At 40.2% G+C, this 18,121-nt stretch overlaps 1 protein-coding gene across 1 annotated transcript in view; it reads right to left on the bottom strand.

The window, feature by feature from the left end:
• LOC135717392 (mucin-2-like) overlaps nt 1-18,081 on the bottom strand; it is a 30,085-nt gene extending 12,004 nt beyond the window's left edge. The window contains exon 1 of the mRNA XM_065239453.1: nt 17,538-18,081. The gene's annotated coding sequence lies outside the window, so the exon portion shown is untranslated. The remainder of the gene's footprint in view (nt 1-17,537) is intronic.
• Between the last annotated feature and the right edge of the window lie 40 nt (nt 18,082-18,121).

An 18,121-nucleotide genomic window follows, 5' to 3' on the forward strand; every position in this document is an offset into this window, starting at 1 on the left:
GCTTCGCAAAATTATTTACATTCGTTAATCGAAGCCGCCAATTTTCTGGATGAACCATTAATCAATCAAAATTTACTTAAAATCGATTTCCTTCTACCCGACCTTTAATTTTAGCACGCGTACTTTTCCGTACGTGCCGTTGGATTTGATAAAGAGTCACAACTTGTTGAGATATTGTTAAAAATCCGATTCCGTCATAGTTTCAATTCCGTCCAAACATTTTGAAACGTCATTGGATTCACTTCGGATGAAGGGAGAAAAAGCGTTTCTTTGGTTTTCGAGAAGAATGGATGTAAATATTCATATTATGCGTTCTTATAGACTTTGTTTTGTAGCTTTTGAACTAAACTATCATACCAAACGTATGATTGAATCGTTCAAGTCGAAATCATTGATATATTTCATATTACTGCTCGACATGACGGAAATCGGTGCTTATGCCGAAGCAGTTCTGTGCCTACTGCGAAGTTTAAGACTTTGTCTCGAGTAACGTTTCCGACCTACTTTGATGCTCCTTTTACTTAAAACGTGGCACTTCAATGAATGGCAAGCGGTTCTCTTGTTTGTAACCGAAGCGAGTAAGTCACCACTCGACACTCATTGTCGGAATGAATTATCGGTATTTTCCCACCAGAAAGGGGCTCTTTCTCTTCTTTATCTCTTCTAGTCTATCTGCGAACATCTAATCTAGCTTTCTCTGTTCGAACGCCTTGCAGATGGTACTATGTTTACACCAGAAAACCAATTTCACCCAATGCAATGGAGCAATTTTCCTCACTCTATAGCTTGCTTTGGAGTGTAGCCAGGTTCAATGACAGAGGATGGCCTGGATAATTTAAACTTGAATTGTTGTGTGGTTAATCGGGAAACTGGATCAACCAGATCCAATCTGGACGGGTGAGTCAGGCGTTTAACCGTGAGCAGCATTGTATCAAGGGGAGGATTTCGGCTGCTTCATATTGGCATCTTCTTGTCTTTATGGCGTTCCTATACTACTACCATTTGTTGAATTTTCACTTCAATTTGACGAAAATAAATTATAATGTTCTAAAATCGCACTGCTGTAGATCTTTCGATATTCGAGCAGGTGTTTGTCAAAATGGATTCCAGGTCTGCCAGAAATAAGTCTGGTACAGTAGCAGGTTTATTTGAGAATTTTACATCTGTAAAATTTAAGTGAAATTTCACCGAATGAAACACGGCCTAAGAACACCAAATCAATTTATGTCGAGGTCGACTTTCACGTGGAAATCGAGCAAGATGGGACTGATATGCTAATGAGCATAGTAGCATTTGTGAGCAAAAAAAAACAGCAAAGTTTTTTTTTTACACTAGAAACTACTCATATTTACAGTATTGAAATAAAATCTAGTGGAATCTTAATTTGAATTGATGTACTGCGCAAACTATGGCAACAATATTATTATTTATTTATTATTATTCCGTGACACTTCTTACTTCTTTATAATTCCGACAGAATTGATCAAGTCTGCATTCAGGAAGAGAAGTAAGATAATTTGTGAAGAATATGTGGATCTGTGTAGAATAATATAATTTAATGTGTTGCATGATGTATTTAGATTGCTCTCCCAGGTGAAAGAAAGTTTCTTCATACTCTTTTCATAGTTCTTAAATTTTCATGCAAAACCACTGGGGAACTCGAAACATGCACTAATGTGGCCAGCGTGAGTTTCAGCACTCAGAATTATCCTAGTGTGAGAGCAATGGGCAATGGGATTCTGGGTACTCAACAATGGCGCAGCGAAGGGAGGAGAAGTATAGGGTTTACCCCCCCCCCCCAAAGGGCCTTAAGGCACACATGCAATTGTCTTTTATACGACATGTGATGCAACGAAATAACGTACGATTACGTCTTTTGGCAAAATATTGGGGGTGCAATTACAAAATACCAAAATTGAACGCGTTACGAAAAGTGGTCAGGTTTTGACCACTTATAACTCTGTCTATAGCAGATGGATTTTAATTCTAAACAAGCTAATCGATTGGAAATTTTTCTACAAATCTGCTAAAATGAACACTTTATCAATTTCCAATAGGTCACTATTGAAAATTACACAAATGTCCAACTGTTGTAATGGTGATCAAAATAATCACCTATTGCCTCCAAAAGGCGCTTTCCCTAACACAGATTTCAAAAACAAATTCCATCCGGTCTCGCCGAACGGTGCTTATTCAACCACCGTGTCTGGTGGTGTCCGGTCGGTCGTCATCATCAGCAGCAGCAGCAGTGCTTTCAGCGCGTGGCGTTGAACATTGCTCTCTACTACACAACGAAAGGCGGCCCGCAAGCAGTGAGCTGCAGCCTACATGACCGTCCATTCATCGAAGAAGGAGGAGTAAGCAGCATCGCTACCGATTGGGTTCAGTACCTCTTCGAGAGTCGCTGTGGGCCATCTATGCCAAGCACGTCACCCTTGTTCCAAACAACATACAGCTCGCCAGCCTCATACGTGATGAACACCCTAATAGCTCAGCATTACTCAACCATCACAACAAAACGGTCCTTTTCAGGACCACTATAAATTTGTTAAAGATTTTTTTCTGAACATTTGACAATCTGCACAATTCTGGACAACTGTGAATCGGTTGTCAGTTCCCATAAGTTTAAATCTAACATACCATGTATCTTTAAGGCAACATTGGGGGTGCAAATTCAAAAATCAAAGTTGGTCGCGGCGTGAAAGTGGTCTGATTTTGATCCAGAGATGATGGATTTTAGTTCTTAATACGCTAATCGATAGGAATTTTTTATACAAATGTGACTATATCTCTTTTTAAAAGGTCACTGTTGGACAGTTAAAATTATCGCCGATTGCCTGCGAAAAGCGCTTTCCCTAACACGGATTTCAAAATCGAATTTCATCCGTCATCAGCAGTAGCAGTGTTATCCAGTACACAACAAAAGGCTCCCCGCAAGCAGCTAGCTATCAAGGCTGCCATCGAGAGCCCTAGATTCACCGAAGAAGGAGGAAGAAGCCGCACCGCTACTGATCGGATTCAGCTGCTCGTCGTAAGCCGCTGTGGCGCGTCACCCTCGTTTCAAACAAAATACAGCTCGCCAGCCTCATCCGTGTTGAACACCCTAATGGCTCAGCATTACACAACCATCACAACAAAACGGTTCCTTTCAGGGCCACCATAAATTAGTGTTGTTAAAGAGTTAATTTTCATTGAACGTTCGCTCGCCTTGGTGCCAGCCACATCACCCCCAAACCTCTTTGATAATGTACCCAGCAACCAAACGTTTGTCGTCAAATGCGTAACATAATTGAAGTGGTACACAAAAATTCTCGTCAATTAACCAGAAACACTTCGAATTTAGGTGATGTTTTCTTCAGGACGCTAGAAAAAAGCAAAAAATCTCGTATTTATATGATTGATCGCGAATATCTGAGCAATATATAAATACTCCAATAAATGATCGCATTTTTTATTGTCTATTTAATAAACCACAAATTTCGTGCGTTTTGTAAGTGTAAGTGTGTAATTTTTTCATCAGAAAACGACATGTTTCCGTGTAGGGAAAAGGTGGTTTCCCTAACACAGTCGCCGAATATTGATACCGAGCACGTAATCCTACGTCCAATCTACGGTCGTGTCTTGGATACAACCTCTTACTTTTTTGTTATAATTTTTGTTATATTGGCTGTTTATTCGACCACAATGCTAACATATTCAGTAATAAACTCCTAATAACCGAGAATTAGAACTTGATCTCTGGATTACGGTTAACGACTTGTAGTCAATTTTATTGGTTTTATACGAAAGTTAGAAGATACAGAGAGGTAAGTACATAGGGGCTGTCCATACACTACGTAGACAGTTTAGGGGGGGAGGGGGGCTATACAATTTTTTTTTGTATGGACAATTGTCTACGCACGGGGGAGGGGGGGGGTCAAGAATCCCAAAAAACAGTCTACGTAGTTTATGAACAGGCCCATATCATCGGTAAGAGACATGCGTGTGAGAAAATTTGCGAAAAAAATCTAAGGACACCGGTTGGATTCGAACCCACAATTCCCATTCAGTACTTGGGTGCATTGCCAATTATACATATACATATGGTCTACGGATGTATTTGTCTAATGACATTTGAGTTTCGAATCCGTTTCCCTCCCTAGTCTTTTTAAGCAAGCGTTCTCTAATACACACCAATCGTCTATTACCGAAGATATGTACTTGTACCGCAACCACTCAGTATCGGTCGATGTGAACAAACACAGCTCGTATGTGTTCTACATCAGACATGTTGGATAAGGGATGTCCAAACTCAAATGTCATTAGCCAAATACATCCGTAGACCATAGGTCTACCGTTGTACAATTGGCAAGGCAGCCGTGTACTGAATGGGAATTATGAGTTCGAATTCCACCGGTGCCCTTAGATTTTTTTTCGCAAATTTTCTCACACACACGTTTCTTACCGATGATATGTGCATACCTCTCAGTATCTTCTAACTTTCGTATAAAACAAATAAAATTGACTACTAGTCGTTAACCGTAATCCAAAAATAAACTTGACATTTTACAACAAGAAAATTGGAAGATTTTAAAGGAAAATTGGAAAAGCCGGAAAACTATCTTCTCTTCTTCTATATATAAAACAGTTCATATTATGTTATATATAAAACAGTTCAGTTTATGTTTAAGACTAAAATTCAATTTTGAGCGGGACTAAGTTCACCGGGTCTGCTACCAGAGTAACCAACAGGCCCGCTAATCGCCCTTTTTGCAATATAAGGCTGATACACGACTGATATAAAGTTCGGAAACCCTATATTTACCTTATATCGCAAAAAGGGCGATTATCGGGTAGTAAGCGTTCTTGGTGGTTACTTGGGTAGTTTGGTATAAATCCTTGCTCGGGTATAAGGCCACTCATCGCAAGAATATCCAATTCAAAATCAAAACTAAGACTTCTAATGGAAATTATAGATAGTCACCCAATGAAAAAATGGCTATCTAGCAGGTCGTGAAACATTTTTCTCACATTGTAAGGACCCCATGAAATGAAATAATAAAATCCAGCTAGAGATGGCCCCACAAAACGAACATCTGCTTTTAAAAAAAATTATGTCAACAACAACCGGGCTCCTCCAAACAAGCTCTCAGTTTCTCAACATCGCACCGGCTACTTGCCGAAATTACCGTTGGTCGAGCCGGTGCCGTTCGCAACTATTCGCCTCACGTCACTGTGTAATCAACTGTACAAATGGGTCACACACAAGTCAAGTCTAGCCGATGTACGATGAAGAGTATGAGGAAACGACATCACAACGTATGTACATATAACTACCGGAACTTTAAGCCAGGCGCAAACCATAATCCATAGGTGCGCGCAATCTGCGCACGCAATCCCGAAATGGCCAGCGCGCCAACTGGAAGATACCGTTTCATTTCTCTAGCTTTTGGCGCGCACGCGCCCACAGCACTCCACCCAACGGTTGTTTGCTTTTTGTGGAGCATTCGCGAATCAATCATCCGTACTCATCACCATCGTCGACATCAACACTCACCGAACACAAATAGAGAACAAAATCGTTTAAATTCCGCAACGGTTACAAAAAAAAAGCCCCATTAGAAATGAGTATCTATCATAGATGCCGCCACTAAAATGTCTTATACAGCTTGTGATTACAACGATATATTCTTTTCGGGAGAGTCTAACGTGGCCAATGAACCAAGCAAACATCAAGTGAACGAACCACTCAAACCAATCAAAACAGCTATGAACGTCTCTGAGAGTCATTGATCGCAGTAAGCGACGAACCCATCCCAGAAACGCTCAAAGCCTGCTACGCTTCCACGCAACGTTGAAAACAAAATTGAGAAAAATGATGCGTTTCTGAAAACAGGTTGACAAAAGTGGCACACAGAAAACAGCAATACACCACTGGATGATGACTGGTTCTGCCGATGTAGGTGGATACTATCATCGGTGACTCACAGTTTCCGATGACATATTTATCATAGATATGCTTGATTTGGTTCATTTTTAGCGGGCGATGGGGTGCGATGAACGATTTCCGGGCGTCAGATGTGCACGGCTTTCAAAAATCAAAGGAAAACCGATTTCCACCAACACCAAGGTGTTAACGATCGCATTTACCATAGCCTGATCGATGACTCTATTGTTCGTTGGGTGAGTTTTGCCCGTAAATTTGCCGATTCCAAACGATGGAAAGCGGTGATAATGTTTAATGTTGGATTCGCGTTTCCATTGCGCGGTTTGCGTTTGAACTGTTGTGTATGAGGTCACGTGAGGTGATTGCATCTCTTTGCTACTTTAAGAAGAGATGACTGCTTTGATTTCAGCGTTCACGTTAGAGCGTTTATCACTTGGTACAGCCAACTTTGATATAAGAAATTCGTACCTACATCAAATTTTCGCTGGAGATAGTATGGTATGACATTTGGTTTCAATAACGGTAGTTCAGAGCAAGTAGCATAGGCTGTAGGCTATGAACGTAAAATTGATAAACTAATTGCTAAATTAGTGGAAGTATAAAGGCAAGCTTTCCCCAGTACTAGCCTTGCGTTTTTGCTTGGGTTCATTTGTTGCCCAAATTGCGAGCGCTATTTCGACGACATTTGACGGCAGATCCATATATATCCTATATCACGTAATATAAACTGTAGTATGATCAGAGCGACTCAAAACTGAGTTAAATTCTACTCAATTTGGTCAAAAGTGTATTTTGTCACAAAGTGAGTAAAATTTTCCAAGCTTTTCCAGGAAAAACTTCACGAACATGAAGAAAGTCGATGAAAATTTTACTCTGTCAAGAAGTATACTGACTAATAATACTAATAATAACTAATAATCAGTAATAGACTGAATAAAACCTCTCTCGATTTTCCTCATACTCGAGCAGTTTTTCCTGGAAAATGCTTTCGAAAAAATTGAGTTGAATTCAACTCACTTTTGGGCCAGTTTCATCATCCGTTCATCATCATTCTAAGATTCGGAGTGGGCTCTGCCGACAGTCGGTTGGCTTTAAAGAATTTGTTTGTTTTTTGTTTCTCCGCGGGTGTGATTTTTCCGACATAAAAAAACATAGACTCTGAGACTGACATATACAAGCGTCAATTTTGACATAAAATTGAGTCATAATAGACGCGAAATTCAGCTCAATAAGACGTACTTGGAGCACTTAATTTTACATTACATTTTTGTTTACGTCTCATCCTTTATGTCAACGGTGTATTCCGTCACGTGTAAGATTACGTATTGTCATATCCCTTGCCTAATCTAAATTATTCATACTCGTGTCTTTGTACCCAACTTGAATTATCTCAAATTGGGAACGAAACGAACAGCAATCAATTAAAATATGATTTTTTTAAATCCAATTCAAATCTAATCTAATCTAATCTAACACCAACACAGCCAGTTCTTGAAAGCATCCTGGAAAATGATGTCTATACCTCCATCATTTTTCTTGTCTATTTGATATATGTTTCACATCGAAGATGTGTCACACATATCAAAACGGCCAGGCCTACTGTGCAGCATTTAAGGGGCAAGATGATTCAGAAAACATCGGGCCTGTTTAAAACGAAGTTTGAAACACGATGCTTCAGAATCCAATGAATGGAAGAAACGTGGACATCTCGTACCGTACGTTCCGATTTTGGTAATTATATGATTGGTTGATCGTTGGAAGCATCAAAGCTAGAAAGGTTAAGTGATGCTCCATTTTCATCTGACGGTTGGGACATGAGTACTAACTCTTGTCCTAGCCTTTTATGGCTTATGGCTATAGCGCCATTACTCGCTTTCTGAAAAGAGAAGAGGGAAAGGAATAGGAGAAGGACAAAGGGAAAAGGATTATGTGAATTCTATGAACATAAACAATATTTTTGATTTGAAATATACAATATAGAAATGCAGAACGGCACGGTGGTCACTACCCGAGTCTTGTCACTATTATCAAGTCATAAAAAGTAACAAGGACTAAAATGTGATCCTTTGATTACTGGAAAATCCTGATTCCCTAATTTGAAATTGTTACGATTAGGGTTCGGTGGTAGATCTTATACCAGTAACGCACCACAAAAAGGTGATCCCCCAACGTTACTGGTTTGAAAAGATAAAATGGAACGAACTCACCAAGTTTAGCTAATTGAACCAAAAGGTAGCTTGACATGTGTTTATGTAGAAGTTCAAATTGTAGACGAAGCTTGACGAAGATCAACATAAACGGTTTATGTATTTGAGCGAAATGTCTTCCCTCGATTTGAGATAAAAAATGTTCGGATGTATGTAGCCGATTTTTGATGCACACTTAGAAATAACTAATTTTACACGTGACGCAATCCATCTTTTACATAAAAAATGAGACGTAAACAAGCATGTCATGTCAAACCCAGGCTTGCTGAAACTCCTCAAACTCGGTTTAAAAACACTCATGTCCTGCGAGTTTAGCCAGCTTTCACCTCGAGTGAGTGGCGGCAGGAATATGGAAGAAGTAAACAAAAACTCCTCGAGAGAGAGGAAGAGTGAACTTCAGCGAGGGGATGATTTGACGTGAGGGGCGCTTTTCGAGACTCCGTATGACTTTTTTGTTCGACGCAAGAAGCTCAGAGTTCACCCAGAGTGAGAGCGTGTGATAGAAAACATGAAAATGAATGGCAGCAAACCTCACTCATAAGCAAAATTCGCTCATAAGCTTTGAAGCTCAGTGGAATGATTTGGCAGTAGGAATTCTACTCCTCAGAAAAATGCTACGCTCGGCTCATTTCAAACTCGCGAGTGAGGCTCCATCAAGCCTGTACGTACCCCGAGACTGAAGACTTCGTTGCTCGACGATATATTTAGCGTCTGTTATGACTCAAATTTGTGTCAAAATTGAGGATCGTATATGTTGCTCTCAGAGCACCTAAATTTAAATTAATTTGTCTAAGTGTATGTGCATTGGCAAGCCTTCTCATGGCCAATTGTCAGGTTCAGCACTGCGACTCAATGCTGAGACGAATAATGGAACTAATGATGGGACGAATGATGGGACGAATGATGGGACGAATGATGAGACGAATGATGGGACGAATGATGGGACGAATGATGGGACGAATGATGGGATGAATGATGGAACTAATGATGACACGAATGATGGGACGAATAATGGGACACCTCATGGAGGTTCTGCTTGTCTCCGGAACAGCTTCTCAGCTTTAAATAACAGGGAGTTAGAACTAGATACAATGAGATGCAGCTCTCGCAGGACATCTTCTGTCTTAATGAACTCGCTGACAATCTAGAAATCGTCTCCTGAGCCTGGTTTTGACCAGATCAGAAACCGATTATAGATAAAAAAAAACTTCACGAAAAAAAACAAACGTCACGTTCGATCACACGCTCAGTCTACTCCTTCTCAAACCGTGGGCACATGATCAACCTCAAACATGGATTCACACACACTACTAGAAAGTAAATTTCGGTTTCCTGAGACCGACACATGTAAGCGGGCCTTTTGACATAAGAATCAGTTGAAAGAAACGTGAAAATCAATTCAATCAAACATTCTCTTCGTCGACTAGCTGATGTTTCGGTTTGAGAACACTTAATTTTACATGAAATGTGTATTTACGTTCTATGATTTACGTCCAATATGGATTACGTCTCGTGTAAAAGTAGTTATTTCTAAGTGTGCGGAAACAAAGTACAAACTGACAAAGAACGATAAAAAAGAACGATCTCACCAAGTCTGCTACAAGCCGCTGTCCCACTTTTCAGCGTAGCAATCCCAATTGTAGATGATCCACTTCTTGACAGGAACCAACATATACCATTCCGGTTCATCTGTCTGAAATTCCCCGAGTAATGTTCTCCTTTGATAGGTTCAGCGATCCGCCACACCTCCATCATAATATCGGGAAGTCACGAGTTCGTTTGAGGTTTCACCTTGGTTTCAAAGTCACTTGTAAAAATACACGCTGCCTGGGGCTCAGAAGCAGCCATTACAGTGCAGTCCTTATGAAGACGAACCACAAAAGAAATGTGGAACCAGCCAATTTGAGTATCACTGCTCAGACTTCATGGTTCAGATTCACACTGTACAAACTTCAGATCTCTATTTGCTTGACTTCTAGTTGTAGCCAAAGTCTTGATTTCCTCAACAAAAAAATCACTCGAGCAGCACACATAACCGTGACGTTCGTTCAAAAGCACAATCCAATTCAAATTTATTAAAATATTGAAAATAATATACTGTAACTCAAAACAACTTTCCATCTTAAGGTCTTCCCTTCCGTTGTGAGACGACAATATTTCCTGCAGTAATTACTATAAATACATCCCTAGAAAATAGGCTTCAACCAACTATTTGGAGAAATCTAGAACGTGTGTAAAATGATAACCAATGCAGTCGTGTTTTATGGAGACTTTCCCCCCCCCGGGGTGGCACCCGTTGCATTGTATGTAAAACACCGAACCCCATAAGCACAGACTATGTCTGTGTAGCAGCTATCACACGATGTATAAAATTGTCAAGTGAAAACTCATAACACAAATCGCGTGCGACCGAAACTCGCTCATTGAGACCTGGCCCGAAACGCATTTATGCCGGGGACGACACCACCGTGATTAAACTGTTACATGCTTGGAGGAGCGCGATGCTTAAGCACCAAAGCAGGCGATGCGAGGTACACAATTTTCCCATATCTTCACACCACCCAGTCCCAGTAGGCGATGCGATTCGGGTTATTTTCAAGAGCTCTTCCTACTTTACAACACGCGCATTTCCATACCTAACTAAATAAGTGGTAGAAACGATCCTCAAGCGCCACTTGTCAGATTGTAAAAGTCGAAACAAATGATAATGTCGCTCAATATTATGAGCGAGCAGTTCCGAGACCGAGGGTCTTAAATGGGCTGTAAAAGAAGACGAAACGCGTAAGCACAGTGCTAGTGTGTCTGATGAAATCTCGTGCTCTGGCACTACTTTGAATTACTTTTTACTTTTCTCAAACACCACTGTTGTTTACTTCTGCTTTCGTCAAAGCCTTTTGCCATTGCCAAGTGCTTAACCTACTTTTACCCAGAAAATATTCGGTTGCTTCTTCATCAATGTCGGTTCATTCTTTGACTGTGTAGCAGTGCCATTTTTGCGCGCAATGACAAAAATAAGGAGGAAAGACATTGACACTGACCTTTGCCGGACAGTTCCCTCCCCGCTTTCATTCGATCGTTAAAATTCTGAGTTTTTTTTTTCCGGCATCAAGTTCCTCATTTGGGGCATTTATGGGGCGCCCGTCGTTGCAATGAGAAAGTGCCGTGAAAGTTGAGGACGATGAGTGCGCATTCTCGACTGTTGCTTTGCTTTGCGACCGTTAGTTTCGCCTTTAGTGCGAAGTAGAGTTATTAATTATCGACTGATGACTAAGATGGACCCGCTTGCTGAACGGGAAAATGAGATGATCGCTGATGGACTGGAAGTTCCGTTTTGCAATGGAAAACATTTCTGATCAGAGATCTACTGAGCTCAGAGGTCAATTGTGTCATTTTTAAACTACAAAGCATCAACATCAGTTTTTCTACTTTACTTCTATGCGATGCATTTAATTAACAATGGAAAAATTTCAAGAGAATTTATTCAGCTATTAGATCACATTTTGATCTCGTTTAATACTAAGAATCGGTGATAAGCCAAAGGATCATTACACCGAAATTTTAATAATTGATCCCATTTTAATTCTGGGGGAAGTTGTTTATGCAGGTTTTTATGAAATGCAATGTTCTGCTTCTACGCTAATTTTCCTTCAGATGTCACAGCTGTTCTTAATGGTGACCTCTATCGGAAATTACGCATACATTTAGTTCCGTTAATTGTTAACAGAGGGTAGTGCGGTCAAAACATGTAAGGTACCTCTATATATGCAGTTAGATTAACATAAGGAATCCCACCTTTCTTACATATTTTACGACAAAAATACTTGCTAAGTTCCGCCCCTGGATGGAAAATCTAATGTCATAAATAAGGGTTCCAACAATATTTCAGGGTTAGGTACTATATTTTGAAGTCTGTGAAAGGGAAATCATATTGTGTGGCATCAATATCCAGGCATGTTGAGAGATTGAGCCCGCGAGAGCAAATTTTCTCTCTTGGATTTGAATTTTTTGGCTCTTTTGGGACTGGTAGTAAGGCGGGTAAAATGTAAGGGAAAATACTGATTTTAATAATTGTAGCTTGTTTAACAATAATATCCGGGAAAAAGCGAACGACAAAGTCCCTGAGTGATTTAGTTAGATTGTTGTTGACTTGTTTAGACCTGAATATGCACCAAAAGTGAATTATTACCACTTCTCTCTATTTCTATATGGGAATTTTTATCACTTCTTACCAGCGGAACACCGTCATCTCTGTGGAAAATGGCCTGCTGATATGTTAATTAACAGTTTTTCACATAAAATAATTTTTATGATACGAAATCGTTCATTTTAACGAAATATGATTACATGTTCAGATTCAGCGACCCAAAATTAAGTAATATAAGTAATTTCACCGAACACAGCACCATAATAAATGTCGATTCTGATAGGATGTTAAGGAACAGTTAAAAATTGCATATTTTATCACTTTCAGAAAATTGTACATTTAGAATGATAGAATGCATAGATTGGTAGGGGAAACGTTTCAAAACTACTATTTTAAACTACTTAATGAAATATTAAACAAATTATCTTATAACAATATCTTGAACAAGTATTGTTGAGATACGGCTTAGTGATCAATTTCACCGCGTTTTAAGGTACCTCGAAAGAACCACTCATGTTTCCAAGAAGGGGAAATCTCCTACGCAATCTACAACAAGAACTACTCATGTTTGAATACATGTTTTCCAACGTTGGAATCTTCAATAGTTTTCTAAGTCGATTATCTTTTAATAAGGATCGAGTACACTATCCATTTGTATTCCTTTAAATTCCTTTGTACTTTCCGACATTTCGACTATTCCATCTTCTACAAGGTCAAGACAAACACACAACAACAAAACCAAGCCTTTAATTCCTTGAAGAAGATGGAATATTTTATCGAAACGTCGGGAAGCAGAACCGCAAACATCGCTTTAGCTGCTTATTACAGACTCTGAGAGCCGAAAAACAGCCCCATAAGTTCAATCTATTCACATCACTGTTATACCCGACGCGCACCCTGCGCATTCGACATGTGATGTTCGAATGAACAGACGTCAAACTTCGTAAGCCTTCGGGCAATACGTTTGGCTGTCGATTGTTTACCTGCGAAATATACGAGAGCACACAGGTCAAACTGTTTTGTGACTTGAAGTAGAACGCTTGTCCTTTTTTATGAGTCTTTAGTAATCACGGTTCTTTGGTGATATAAATTACCCCTTAGGGAATATAGTTATAATTTAAAAATCACCAGTAGGAGGAATAACTTTTTGTTTATGTATATTTTTCATTTGACATTGATATTGTAGAATGCATTTAATCTCGTTATCGGCCGTGTTCTATTTGATGAATGTCCAATTAAATTTGTCAAGGCAAACTTATTTCTGACAGACAAGGAATCAGTTTTGACAGACATCCTCTCGAAAAATGGTCGATCAACAACGGAGGGATTTTCGAACATTCTAATTTATTCTCGAAGTGTCAAAATTAAGTGGAAATCCACCGAATGGAACACAGGCTTAGGCTGTGTTCCATTTGGTGAATTTTCCACGGGGTATTCAACTCTGCACACCTTAATCTGTGCCAAGAGTTTTGGCAGTGCCGAAAGCTGTGCCAAGCGTTATGCCGATCATTCCGAAGTAGGCCGAATTGTATAAATCAAGGTGTCAATATCCCATGAGTTTGGCAACCCTGAAGTTAGACTTTTGTGATTGTGTTTGCATTTTCAATTTTTCTAATTCATGACCATGGTTCATGGTAAATATTAAGCTTCATTCTCATTAGAATGAAAGCGGATTGGGAAGTGGAAGAGGAACTGGAAGCAATATAACCTATACAATCCGTCCACAAGAAACGGACGGTGGTCGAAATTTTCACCAGCGGCCAGTAAAATGCTCCCCGACAAAATCAAACCCAGAACTCGAACGGACGAAAGTTCACTCCCACCCTAGAAACAACATCCTCGAAACAGTTCTGATCGACTCAGAACTACGCAACATCGAAGACATCACCAAGCCTATCGTATCGCAGATTATGAGGTCTCCTACCATCAACCAACCAAGCATATCAAGTTCACGATTCTTTGCAGATGTGATACCTTTCGCAAGGTACCACCGATCAAAACCAATGGCCAATGTACCAGCAGTGAAAACCATCAAATGTCCCCTCACTTCATATCTGTCATACCTCGGAAATGGTGCACGATCCACATAAACTTCGCATCTGCAGTTCAACTCTACCCTGTCGTTGTTGTTGTTCATCTGCACGTCCATGGGATCTTGCCGAACAGCAAATTACTTAGTGTCGTCATGCGTTATGCACTTTCGAGATTGATTGATTGATTGATTGGTAGGCTACCCATCGCACCGGATCCTTTTGAGACGAACTAGTGCAACAGAAGAGTGCAGATTGGATCGTTGATGATGGAGTGTGCTCACGGAATAGAATATAATTGCATTTTTGATTGCATTGATCTGTTCCTATAAATCCTACAGTGTTTCGCTAAGGCTAATACCCCGTTCACATTACAGCGTATATCACGTGAAAACTAGATGTATGAGTGATCATTGCAAGACAGCGTATATCACGTGATATACGCTGTAATGTGAACGGGGTATAAGACAATTGTCCAGACCTGATGGAATATTTTGGGTTAATACGTATTGACATCCCCCAATAAGTACTGGGACCTGTAAGGACATCCCTATAAAGTCCTGTGGATTTCCCATCGAAGTCCATACCAATTGAAACCAATGACTGGCAAGGATACCTAAGGAAAAACGTAGAAGAAAATGATAAAATTTTCATACCGAAAGACCTTTAGCAAGACCGGGATTAAAACCTGGCCGAAATACAAAACCCATCACCCTATGATGTGTTTTTTCTTCTTTATCGTTCGTTCTGCATAACAACCTTGTAAAACGAAACAAAAATCCTCCGCAGCTGGCTTAATATTGTCGTCGTTCAGAGGATTTTTGTCCATTCAGTTCACCGATCGCACTCCGCACCGTACCGTCGTATTGGACGATCTTACAGGCATTTGACCAACCATTGCTGGAGGGAATCCATTTTGGCCATCTTGACTTTCGTATCGACCTTCTTGTCCGACCATGGTGTGGAAAAACTCTGTTGGCGTTAAGCTATTTTGGACGAAACCACGAGTCGCTGGAATTTTCACTACGTATCGGATGAGATAAACTTAGTTTCATGGTGTAGACCGGTGCAGGCAATACTCACAGAATTTTTCCTTGGAATCCGAACCCAATGAAGCCCAATGGAGTAAACAAAGAAGTCAACCTTAGCAACGATTGGCAAAACGTCAACTCTCGACAGTGATGTCTTTTTATATTATGTTGATTGGATCCTACTTGCCAACGTTTGCCAAATAGTGTGCCATGCTGTGTTTCGGCACAGTGTGCAGAGTTGATTACCCCTTGGAACTTTCACTTAAATTAGACACAATTCGAAAATAAATTATACTGTTCGAAAATCCTTCTCTTGTTGATCGTCCGATTTTCGAGAAGATGTTTGTCAAAATTCATTCCAGATCTGTCAGAAATAAGTTTGCTGTATTAGCAGGTATATTTGAAAATTTTCCATCTGTCAAATTTAGGTGAAAATTAATCAAATGGAACACAGTCTTAGCCGATTATACAATAGTTAAGTCTTCAAACAAACAGGTGTCCGTTAACCCCACTATCCGTCTTACCCCGAATACCCCTAAAGTGCGCAAGTACTGTAGAGAAAAGCTCCTGCGTATTGCCGATTATCAACCGTAGTGCCTTTCGTTTAACATTGAAGGGATATTCATGAGCGGTCATCAAGCGCTGATGTTATGTCCGTGATGGGAAGGGTATAGCTCGCGATGCACAGCAAACATAAGGAGAAGAAAGAAGTAGACCCGAAAAGTTTAAGGCTGTGTCCCAATTACCGAGTTAAATTTAACTCATAGTTAAAAGTGACATTTCGAATATTATTTTCCTTGTTCGTAAATGCTATCGATCTACCGGTTTACGAGTAGAACTCAGCCACGGTTCTCAAAAACTAACTTCTTGTCTGTCAGAAATAACCACACTCGGATAGCAGGGTTAATCGATAACTTTCCATCTGTCACTTTTAACTACGAGGTTAATTTAACTCGGCAATTGGGACACAGCCTAAGAAACAAGTACATTTGGATGCTGATCCGCACACAAAATGGCTCAGAAACCTTATGCCTACCAGAACCGAAATTCAAGTTGTGAATCTTCACGACCGGTTCATCCAACGTTTTCAACCATTCTCGAAAGCATCTCTGCGCTGGTCTGCGCCACTATGTTCACTTTACTAAAAATACGACAGAGGATCAAATAAATGACCCTATTTTGACAGTGCTGTGAGGGCTACATCTGATGCACGACGACGAATACTCTTGAACTTGAAAAAAATTGCGATTCTGTAACGATGAGCTATCGCGATGAGCGAGCAATCAGCGGTCATATAATCTCTAGTTGTGACCTTTTGAAAGTTAAATTGACTAATTTTATATGTCATACACAAACTTTACCACCTCTTCTTGCTTTTTATAAATAAAAATTATCATCTCATAGTTTCTTAATTACGAAAAATATTTTTAAGCTGTAATTAGTATTTGCAACTTTGCCTTAAACTTTTGAAAAAGCTACACTGATTTATTGGTCTGTCTGTGTTTTTTAGTCAGACGAGCGGTGCGACGAGTAAGCGTCTAGAATGGGCTTCCTAAAGAAGCTTCTTCTAGAATCTTCCTTAGAAGCTTCTTTTAGAATCCTCATGAAAGGTTCTTTTAGAGTCTTCTTCTTGAATCTTCTTTTAGTAGCAAATCTGAGTAGCTACGCAGTAATTGAGCACTTGTCAATGATTGTTGGAGAATTCCAGCGTTTTAATGTGGTAATAATCATTTTCCCATTAACGGTCTTGTTGGCTACATGGGAAATCCACGAAGAATAAATCCCTGTCATTCACCAAATATAAAAGAGAAACTAGTTTTCCAGCTTGAGAAAACTTTACCCAGTTCGAGCGGGAATTGACCCCGCCCTTCGTGGCAAAACACCATTAGATTCAAACTAGCTGGCAAATTAAAAAATTGCTAGATAATACATTAGCGAATCAAACACTATCGGTGATTACCGAAACCTAGCAGCACTTATCAGCTCTGACCTATTTTTCAATCCACGTTCTACAGTCCACCGAAAACAGTAATTTTCACGACATCCTCAAAAACGCAATCATTAGCACCTTCCGCCTTGACTGGCTCTCTCCCGTCCAGTTCGCCCCATTTACACATTCCCTCACGCGCATCATCCACACATAAGTCGGCGGAATCAGGTTGATTTGAATGTATGTCTTGATTCTAGTTCAGTTCTTACCGTTATTTTTCCCTCCACTTCACGTCCACTTCTCTCTGATGTGTTGTGTAGATGTGCGCCTTGGAATGCGCTCGCGCCTGTGCTTCTCCAGTCTCCTCGTTAGTCCGGCTTGGAGCTCGCTCCGTACGCTTACACTTCTGCTGACGTTGTTGTTTTGCAGCACCTGGGATGCTGGTGAAAAGAAAGATCGGGGACCGTTCTTCCCTTCTTCAGTTTCCCTCCCTATCTTTCTCCCTCGCGGGTTCACACAAAACAAATGCAACGAGAAATTTCCTCTTTTTCCCCGGACCGGACTGGATCAGAGGAAAGTCATTAGCCTTTGGCCAACAGCACTGGGGCTCCACACTTGGCAGTACCGTAAGAACGTATAATTTTCACTTTCCAGGTGTAATTGAACTTTCTTCACAGTGATTTTCGATTTCTGCACTTGGCTTCGGGGCGCACAAGCCGTTCCTCACAGTAAATTATACAGTACCAACGTTCTTCCGAAACGCACCGAAATTTGACTATGATTGACCAATCTCGGTCGATCCCTTTTTCGTACGAAACGGCTATCGGGAAAAGATCCCTTCCGGAGTAAAGAT

The sequence above is a fragment of the Ochlerotatus camptorhynchus genome, unplaced genomic scaffold, assembly GCF_037179485.1.
Source record: "Ochlerotatus camptorhynchus isolate MF236.1 unplaced genomic scaffold, CSIRO-AGI_Acam_v1.1 ptg000055l, whole genome shotgun sequence".
Classification (NCBI taxonomy): domain Eukaryota; kingdom Metazoa; phylum Arthropoda; class Insecta; order Diptera; family Culicidae; genus Ochlerotatus; species Ochlerotatus camptorhynchus.